The sequence below is a fragment of the Patella vulgata genome, chromosome 1 (genome assembly GCF_932274485.2).
Source record: "Patella vulgata chromosome 1, xgPatVulg1.2, whole genome shotgun sequence".
In the NCBI taxonomy this organism is placed as follows: Eukaryota; Metazoa; Mollusca; class Gastropoda; family Patellidae; genus Patella; species Patella vulgata.
Genome location: NC_065879.2, coordinates 63083302 through 63094013, shown reverse-complemented (window position 1 = coordinate 63094013; position 10712 = coordinate 63083302).

Below are 10712 nucleotides of genomic sequence, written 5' to 3'. Positions count from 1 at the left end.
GGGACTAACATATGGTTTTTTTTTTTTTTTTTTAATTTTATTTCAATAATTCGCTTGCGCGTAGGGGTCTTTAGCAGTGGGAGGAAACCGGAGGACCCGGAGAAAACCCACGAGGTTGGACAGGCGACCCTACTCCTTGTCACGTACAACCGGGGATTCGAAACCACGCCAGTCGACTCTATGACAGACTTTATGATACAGCGCGCGCACGCTAACCATTCAGCCATCCACCCCCCCCCCCCAATCTTTAAAGAAGTGTGTATGATGCCCTTGGACAACTGTTTTGATTTGTGGGGTGGGGGGTAGCAGGTGAGCGTGTATGGCGGGGGGGGGGGGGTAAAATTGGCGGGAAATGATGATTTTCTTAGAGCTTGGTAAGAACATTACTTTTTAATTCCGCTGCACACCTCTATATATGGGAGTAAGATTCCCATTTTATGGGGAGGGGAGGGGTGTAATTTTGGGAACAGAAACCACTTGGTTCAAAATTAGCCAATGAAGCGGTCTGTTAGGCGAGTTCTTGGCTTCCTCTGCACAGAACTGTGGGTAAACCCCCAGAAACGTCAACGTTGATTGATTAATCAATGTCTGACGTCATAGGATCAAAAACCACTCGTATGACTCCTGACGCGACCTCCCAGTACAACTGGCCAGATCTTCATGTAGTGTAGGCCATCGGAAGTATAAGAAAAAGCAAACGAAATATACATTTGTATTTTAACCGGTTTGCTTTTTCGTTCAGTACGAATTTCGTTATTCCAAATATTAAATTATAATGTTCCTTTTCAAGAGATCTGGAAATGTACATAAAAACACAGTAAATCAGAGACATGTTTAGATATTAGTTTATTCTTAGTCTTAAGGATACATTATGGGAGATAAGATAAAGAGATGGCAGTTCTCGCTATAATAGTTAAAAACTAGATAGTGTAAAGGTAATTTGCTGAAAATTTCAAATTGATCCACTATGGGCCGAGAAAGAAGCCCGTGAAATTTTTGCATAGTCTCGGTTATCATTACTAAAATCATTAATATAAACAGCATAGTCTCGATTATCCACTTTTTCTGATTTAATTATCTTTGGCCGTTAGCGGCATATAGGAATCTAATCCAGCCTACATCGAAGGCTAGCCTTGACATCGAGAGTTTATTATGGTCTGGATAAGTTAATTAATGTGTAATTGATAATTTAGATAACATTTCAGGCCTAAAGAAAGACTTGTAATAAGCAGATTTTGCTCTTGCATAATACATGTTTAATCAGAAGATTCAAAATCAAAGTTCATAATATGAGCGGGGGGGGGGGGGGGTGGATGGCTGAATGGTTAGCGTGCGCGCGCTGTATCATAAAGTCTGTCATTGAGTCAACTGGCGTGGTTTCGAATCCCCGGTTGTACGTGGCAAGGAGTAGGGTCGCCTGTCCAACCTCGTGGGTTTTCTCCGGGTCCTCCGGTTTCCTCCCACTGCTAAAGACCCCTATGCGCATGCGAATTATCTAAATAAAATTAAACCATATGTTAGTCCCAAAATGACCTAGTTTGTGTCAAGTGGACGTTAAACCCCATTTCTCTCTCTCTCTCTCTCATAATATGAGCGGGATAGATATCTTCTGGATGGCTAATCAACAGCTCGCATGTATCCTTTGGATATGCTTCAGATACCCATTGTAAATCTTAATTCCAGCCTTATATCGCAGGATCATCTTGTTCAATCATTGATTTTGCAGTCTGTCTCAATATTGTTGCAACATAATTGGTGCGTTTAATGTGCAGCAAAAGACTACTCAGGCAAGATGGTAATAAAGAAAGAAAGGTTTGATATTTTTCATCACAATTAAAATTGTTCCAGAAAATCTTTCTTCTAGTGTCATCTGCTGATGTAAGTCGCCTTTCGCCGTACATTAGACAAACATTTGTTTCTACACCAGCAATTACGTCATTAGAAACATCATTTGTCTGTCCCAGCTCTTTAAAATTGTTTGAAAGTTGGAAATAGGAAGACAGATAGTCATTACCACTGAAAGCATGTAGGCCCAGATATTCTTGACACTTCAATACTAATCTTGATTGGATAAAAAAAATATATCAAGATTAGTATTGAAAGTGTTGAGAATATCCTAGAACCGACAACAAACCACGAGGACATTAAAATAGCTTACCTACTCCTCTTCGCATTGCAAATTAATGGAGGCGCTGAAACAAATTGTATTTTGCGTTCTCGCTTGGGGAAATAGACATCCCAATCATTCTCCTAGCAAACAGTGATCCAAATATACACATTCTGATCGATAATGAAACGGGCAAAGGTACAAAATATCGCGGAAGGCGACATACATCAGTAGACGCTAGAAGAAAGATTTTCTGGGTGAAAAAAAGAACAGACCTTTCTTTATTACCACCTTGCCGTAGTGGTCTTTTACTGCATGGCTGGAATGAAGATTTATAATGTGAATTGGTATCTGAAGCATATGCAAAGGATATATGCGAGCTGTTGGTCACCAACCAAGAAGATATTTATCCTGCTCATATTATGACCCCTGATTTTGAATCTTCTGATGAAAACTAAGAATAAACTAATATCTAAACATGTGTCTGATTTACTGTGTTTTTGATTTACATTTCCAGATCTCTTGAAAGGTACCTTTATAAATTAATATATTGAATGACGAAATAGGTACTGAACGAAAAGGCTATCGAGAAACCACTTTTAAGCTTGTAAGGTCAATTTTGAACCAAACGATTTCAGGCCACAAAAACACATGTCTCATAAATTCACAGCTCGGTTGGCGATTCCCCCCACCCCCCTTCAGCCAACGGACTACAGGCGCAGATTTCGAGATTCTGTCCCATTGCCTCCTATTTCTGGTTCTCTTGTTCACAAGAATTTGCTCCCAGCAATGACCTCAAGTGCCAGGATATTGGTTTAATTTTTCAAAATTTTCTCCGGTTGCTTAGTGTTATAGCCACTGCCCCTAAGGTTCACATAAATTTAATTACAAAATCAATAACAATCATCATATTATATGACATATACTTTATGTCAACTTGAATAAAACTGCTCTCAGACGAGATAAAGATCGGCGAACAACTATAGGCAATACGATCTATGTTCTACCGAAACGCCCAGTGTTATAGCCAGTATTTTGTTGACATTCATTGTGGGGTGTGATTGTGGATGGCGCCCTAGATTTGGAACCGCCCGACCCACCCTCTATTCCCAGCTTCCAGATCAGCCACTGGCTCCTAGAAAACTATCATCTGTGGTACTCGGCCCCTGAGTGCGTCACTCGTATTAGAGACATGTGCATCAGTCGGTCGCATTTTTGCTAAACACCCCCAAACAAAATCTTTATGTACGCCCCTGGGGTCTGGGATTTGCTCGGTACTTCGGGCAATCAAATCAATGATTTGCATAACAAAAATAATAGACAACACATACAGAAATTACTTGTTCATGTTGCCAATTTCAAATATTAAAAAATACATAGGCAATACGTGTAGGCTAGTGTTGATAGGGCTCGGCATTGAACTTACATCGTTAATTTAGAGCTGTCAAATGGCCTACGTAATTTTGTAAATATTAACTAACATGCCACTCTACTGGGATTTGCTTGGCATTTCGGTCAACAAAATCAGTGATTTGCATAATAATTTTAGACTACACATACAGAAATTACATTATATGTTGCCAATTTGAAATATATACTATTCAAAAAAAGTAGGGGATATTTGATTTTTAAGTGTTATTAAAGTCACCTAATGAAACTGACGAAGAAACAAATGACAAAATGAAATGAAGTTCACATTCATCGATTTATTCCAAATGATCGTTAGACTAAGTAAGGCACAGACTGACCATTATAAGGGTAAAATGATACCCGGGGTCAAACAGCAAAGTTACCACAGCATCACAACCAAGTCAGTAACGGGTAAATCCTCCTCTGTTTGCCAAACAAGCATTGATCCGACGTGGCATACTCCTAATGAGACGTCTAAGGTCATTTTGGTCCAGATTGTCCCATTCCTGTTGCAACGCAGCAGCAAGTTCTTGGACATTGGCAGGACGTTGTTGACGTTGACGTAACCTCTGTCCAAGCATGTCCCAGACATGCTCGATGGGGCAGAGGTCGGGACTCAGTGCTGGCCAAGGTAATGTGGTGATGTTCTGTTGTTGGAGGTAACCTGTAACGATCCTGGCCCTGTGGCATCTTGCGTTGTCATCCTGGAAGATGAAACGGCGGCCATGACGTCGTGCGAACGGCACAACATGGACTGCCAAGATGTTGTCCCGGTAGTACTGGCCTGTAACACGCCCTGCAACAACATGTAAAGCCGTTCTTCCAGCAACAGTGATGCCTCCCCACACCATAACAGAACCACCCCCAAATCGATCATGTCTGATGACGTTAACGTCTTGGAAGCGCTCGTTTCAACGACGCCACACCCTCCTACGTCTGTCCAAAAAATCAACAGTGAACCTTGACTCATCTGAAAACATCACATTGCTCCAGCGTCGATTATCCCAGTGTTGACGATCCCTACACCAACGACGTCTTGCCTGAATGTGATGATCTCTCAAACAAGGGATCACGCGAGGACGTCGGGCGCGAAGGTGACCCCTATGCAGTCGATTCCGAATCGTCTGGCCAGCTCTCACACCAGTGTCTGTTTGAAGACGAGCGCTGATCTGATTTGCTGTGATGACACGATTTCTCAAGGCCAAGGTACGGATAAATCGATCCTGGGCTTGAGTTGTCGCCCTTGGTCGACCTGAGCGTGGTCTGTCCTGTACAGATTGTGTATCACGGTATCTGGACCATAGCCTGCTTATGACAGACTGAGAAACATTCATCGTCCGCGCCACAACCGCCTGTGTTGTGCCGATCTGTAGCATGCCAAGGGCACGTAACCTTTCATTTTGGGCAAGCCGACGCATATCAAAATTTGTTTTCTGGTCACTAAAACAATTAAACTGATGTTTCCACCCTGGAATTCAATGCCATAATGACTGTAACATTCAAAGTCAGAGTCGTGCAAATCTTGGGTTGGACCCCCATGATGATCCCAAGCATCACCTGCATTCCATGCGGTAGCTATTGGTGCGTTTGGGCGTCACATGTAACTGGAAATGTTTCTTCTGTTAGGTTCTATAGTGACTTTTTTCGTAGTCATTTGCATATTTTAGTATTATGCCCCCAAAATCAAATATCCCCTACTTTTTTTGAATAGTATATGTAGATACATGTATAATAAATAAACTGGGAAATACTTTAGATAGGACTCGGCAATGCTGAACCGAAGTGCATGAAATTGATCCGAAATAAGATAAATGTCAAAATGACCCACTGCTCTATCAATTCTTTCTAAAGGCCAGATAATTTAGCATTTCTTTTTTTCAACTCTCCCAATTCGGTGATGGCCATATAATGAAATCTCGAAAGCTCAGCAAAAGACATTTTTCATCGACTAAACATTTCACAGGTTCGCTTATATGCAGATGACTGTCTTCTGTACCGGAAAATCAAAACATCCAAGGACGCCACCAAATTACAAGATTATCTTTCAAAGTTGGAAACTTAGGCCAAGGACTGGGAAATGTCATTCATTGCCAAGCAATGCACAGTTTTGCGCATTTGAAGCAAAAAAGCCACATTGCTACACAATTGGTGACCACATTCTTCAACAGACATCAGAAGCTCCGTACCTTGGCATTACTATTTCTGAAGAACTTAAATGGAAATCTAGCATCACAAAAACAGTGAAGAAAGCAAATTGTTCTCTAGGCTTTATAATCAGGAATCTGAAACATTGTCCATCAGCATGCAGACAAACTGCCTATATCTGTGTCCGGTTAGATCCATCCTTGAGTAACGAGCATCAATCTGGGGCCCATTCATACAGGAGGACATAGGAGAGTTGCAAGATTTATTGCTGGCGATTTTCGCTCACGAGAAGAGGATTGTGTCGCAAAATGCTTAGGAACGCAGGCCTCTCACAGAACGCCGACTCTTGCTACGTCCTGTGATGTTCTATTATTACACCAATTTGAAATAAACGCAGGATTAAGACTTGAGATTTCAGCGACTTTGACCATCAAAACCCCGTGGAGAAGTTCTCATTTAACAATTCCAAATGCTTTAAAATTCAAACGACTAAAACATCTCTATTTCGAAACTCGTTCTTTAGCAAAACAACTTTGGACTGGAACCACCTACAAGACACATCAACGCATTGCACCACTGTTGATCACACTCCAGAGTTACTAGAGCTGCACTCTTTCCCGGCTCATATGCCCAACAGGACCCTGCGCTGTATATCCACAGATATGGAGAATCTCCTACGAGTCATTTTTGATATCAAAAAATATCAACACAAGTCGATATTAAAAAAACAAAAAACGAGGCTCAGTAGATTATGAAATTTATCACACAAGTGATATCTACTGTAGAATGTATTATTGGGTGATAAGTAGGAGTATAAGTCCATGCACGTTTCAGGGGCGGATCCAGGATTTTCAGAAAGGGGGGGGGGGCGTGCTGCCCCCACATGGGAGTGATGGGCAATAACTAAGTCATCAACCGGCTCGTTTCGGAGTAAATTACGATTTCCAACCTAAACTGACCGTTAGTTCGTTTAGTCTAATGGAAGTACTAAATTTCCCCGACGTCCGACCTGGGCGGAAATGAAAAATCACCGACGTCAGTTAATCAGTCCGCTCTGGCCACGCTAAAAATTCCGCTCTAAATTTCCTCCGTGAAATTGAGTAAACCGCCGACCTCCGCGATTATTTTAAACTGCCGCCCTCCGCGAATTTTAAAAAGTCGGACTTTTCACGCATGTACAGTCAGCACATCCATAGCTGGTTTGAAATAGGTTTATTTATCGTGCGATTCTACGGCAGTCATATCGCAGACGAATATTAGCTAATACGGCATGCAAAAAAAGATTGTTAATTTAACACGGTTAGACACGCAGATGTTACTGGCTTATATAAGTATAACAAATATCAAACATTGGCAGGCTTTTAAATAATAAAATAAACACAATTATGGTTGTACCGATACATTACTTCATCAATATGTTCGACATTTTAATACTTGCATCGATCGACAATTTCAAACTCATTCAAATTACGAAAATTTTAAAATTTACACACATAGATGCTTGTCTCATCGTGGGCGAAAGTTTTGTCCATTGAAATAGCCATTTCCATTCTGACAAATAAGTCACACAATTCATTTTAAATTAATAAAATCTTCGGGTTTAAATCACAAATGAATTAAATGCCTTCATCTCCTATTTTTAAGCACACATCGCCAGAAGTCACCGTCAACCTTGCTGAACACATGTACATTAACACGTATCAGTCGGATAATACCAAATACCAAAAAGTCTGAGTCAATGCATAGTGTCAGTCAAGTTTCCAAATTACGTGAATTCACACGTGCTATCAATAGGAATTGATAATTGACTAAAATAGAAGCCCCTTTAACAACTAATTGTTACCATGTCGTAGTCTTGTAGACAATACTTATATTCTGAATTGTCAGTAAGTCAGGCCCGTAACTAGGGGATAGGGGGGCAAAGCCCCTCATGCAAAAAATTTCGCCCCCCCCCCCCGTGAAAAAATTGTCGACCATAAAAACAATAGATATACATTTCCGTCAATTTTAAAGCACCCCCTGAGAACACTTCCTGTCCTCCTCGTTGCTCTGAGCTAGTTACGTCCCTGCAGTAAGTAATCATTATCCAAAATAGTTGACCTCATTATTAAAGAACAATTACAATTGGGTCACGACCAATCTGGATTTTCACACAAAATAAGTGCCGTTGTCATGGCTAAATTACGATCGGGCTACAATGAATAGCAGACACCCATCCCCTACAATTTACATCATGTATTACCAGTAGGTTACAAAGGATCCTAATAATTTTATTTACGATAAAACTCAGACTTTAAAAACATTGGATATGAGAGATAATTCAATTTTTGATTCGGTACAGACTTGAAGGTTGGCGCATGCAGCGTGTGAAAAGAATACTTAATCATCATATTCGCAGTAGACATACTCTGACAATAAAATCGTTCCTTTAACCGGTGGTGATAATTTTTTTTAATTTGGCACAAAAATCATCCCTTATATCGCACCATGCCCCTTTAACTCATGTATGCTTTTTTGTTAGGCAATTTCCTTTGTACTCTTTGACGACTAATGCATGCTTTTTTTGTTAGGCAATTTCCGGGTTATTCTTTGGGATATTTATCGTCAACTGTATAAATACGGTAAGCAGTTTGTGTGTTGCATTTATAAGTTCAAATATAAACAAATATTTAAAGGGACGAAGGGGTTATTTAAGACATGATATTTTTAAACCATATACCGGTTACTGGATCGATTTGACATGTGGATCTGTTTTGCAATGTGGGGAATGGAGAATCTGTATCTTCAAGTCAAATACGAAACTGAAATAAGTAAACAATCTTCCAGCTTCTATCCAATACATGGCATTTAATTTTGTGGACATAAAGTATATATAGAACGTTGGGTGCCGAATCGTCATTTTAATTGAATTACTGTTAAACTAAATATCGGGGAGAAAATATACCTTCCTAGCAATTTATGCTAATTCGTTTATTTCTACGAATATCGTTAATTTCATGTTCATAATTAAAACTGATAATAAATTAGTACATGTATATAAAAAACCTCCAGCACATCCACGTGCAAATCTCAACCTTCTAGATATGTTTATTGTCGTCCATTTTCAGACAATGCTATCAGAATTCACGAAACATGGTTTCATTGTCTGCTTGTCGAACAACTAATGTGTATGCTTTGTGGTACGATTCACTAATTGAATACCGATGTACATGTACATTATAAATGAATCGAACATAACGGACATTTTAGGATATGAATACAATAATACATTGGTACACTTTAGTAGTTATTTTTCAAAACGGAATTTGAAAAGAGTATTATGAATATATCAATTACCGGTGAAGTAAAACGACTAATATACTCGTGATATTGTTCCATTTAATATTTGTTTCTTTCTAATAACGTTGTGACAATATGGACTAAATTTACACCGACACTATAATCCGGCGCGAATGTCATATTTTCGCAGACGATAATCGCGAACTTTATTCCTCTCAGAACGTCTCTAATTCCGCGGAGTGTATATAGGAAAAACACCGCGATTTTTGAGTGGAAAAACGCCAACAAGGACTAATTTCACACTTCCTCCTGACTAGTACTGCAGCTTAGGGTTGATCATTTTTGTTCTCCTTTCCCGCGAGAATATATGGGGCAAAAAATTGTTCGCCACCGCAAAAAAAGGGGGTGGGGTGCGCGCCTGCGTTTCATTTTATCAATGTTTACATAGGTTGTTGGGTCACATGGGGCCCCCTGACAGAGGCTCACTCAATTTGATTACCTCCCCTTATCGCTAGCGAGGACGACCATTCTTCAAATAATGACACGCGGTCCCAGACCCTCTGTACGTTGAAGACTGGGAGGTTCTGGGTGACCGAGACTAACAGAAATTGGGTTTAACGTCCACTCGGCACAAACTCTAGGTCATTTCCGGACTAACACATGGTTCAGTTTTATTTCAATAATTCGCTTGCGCGTAAGGGTCTTTAGCAGTGGCAGGAAACCGGAGGACCCGGAGAAAACCCACGAGGTTGGACAGGCGACCCTACTCCTTGTCACGTACAACCGGGGAATCGAAACCACGGTAGTTGGACTCAATGACAGACCTTATAATAATGCGCACGTGCTAACCATTCGGCCATCCAAACCCCTGGTAGGCGTGGGATACGCCTAAACAGCAGCTTGGTCTTAACTGCAGCTTATTCGAAAGGAATTAAAGCTTAGATGTTGAGCAAATTTGATAAGGATCTAATCCTTGAAGAAATCTAATCACTAGTGTTCATCCGCTTCATCCCAAACTTAGGCTGCCTGTCTACAGCTAGCTCCGCCCGTGAACAGGCCCAAACCTAATTAACCGACATTTTAATTCCTACATCGACGATTTAAATCGAAAACACTGAGTATGCTTTTAGAAATTTTTAGAAGTATTTATTTCTCTTCTATTGCCATATTGAATGAAATTAAATATGTTTATTTAGCCGCTGTGTGTATGAAAGATGTCAAACTAATCAGAGCCGAATCACAAAATAGTCCTCTAATTATTCAATATGGCGGCGCCCATGAAAGATAATTTCACAGAGACGGTTTTGTTTGTGAAGACAAATTTAGGAATATCTAACCTCGTTTTGAAAGATAAACAGATTGAAACTCTAAAGTCAGTTTACAATGGTAAAGCCTGTATTGCAATATTACCTACTAGCACATAATATTATATATCGCTTTTACCGGAGTGGCAGAAGTTGACATTTTGCCAACCTGACATGTGTTTACATAAAACACGTGGTTCGGGTTATTTTTACTCTGTTGCGTAAACAAAGCAGTACCCCAGTCGATAAGTCCCGTCCCAAAGTGATCACGTGAGCGTTTTAAATGGACGTCATTTAGGGCACATTCGGCAAACCTCGAAAGATTCTGCGCATCTTATCTCGGCTGTATGACGAATTCCGCCATATTGGAACTATTTTAAAGGTCCCGGATGAAAAATGGCTGCACCCATGGAGATATCTGTGGAGAGTGTATTATATCAACAAATTGGGGAATTACCAGGGAATTA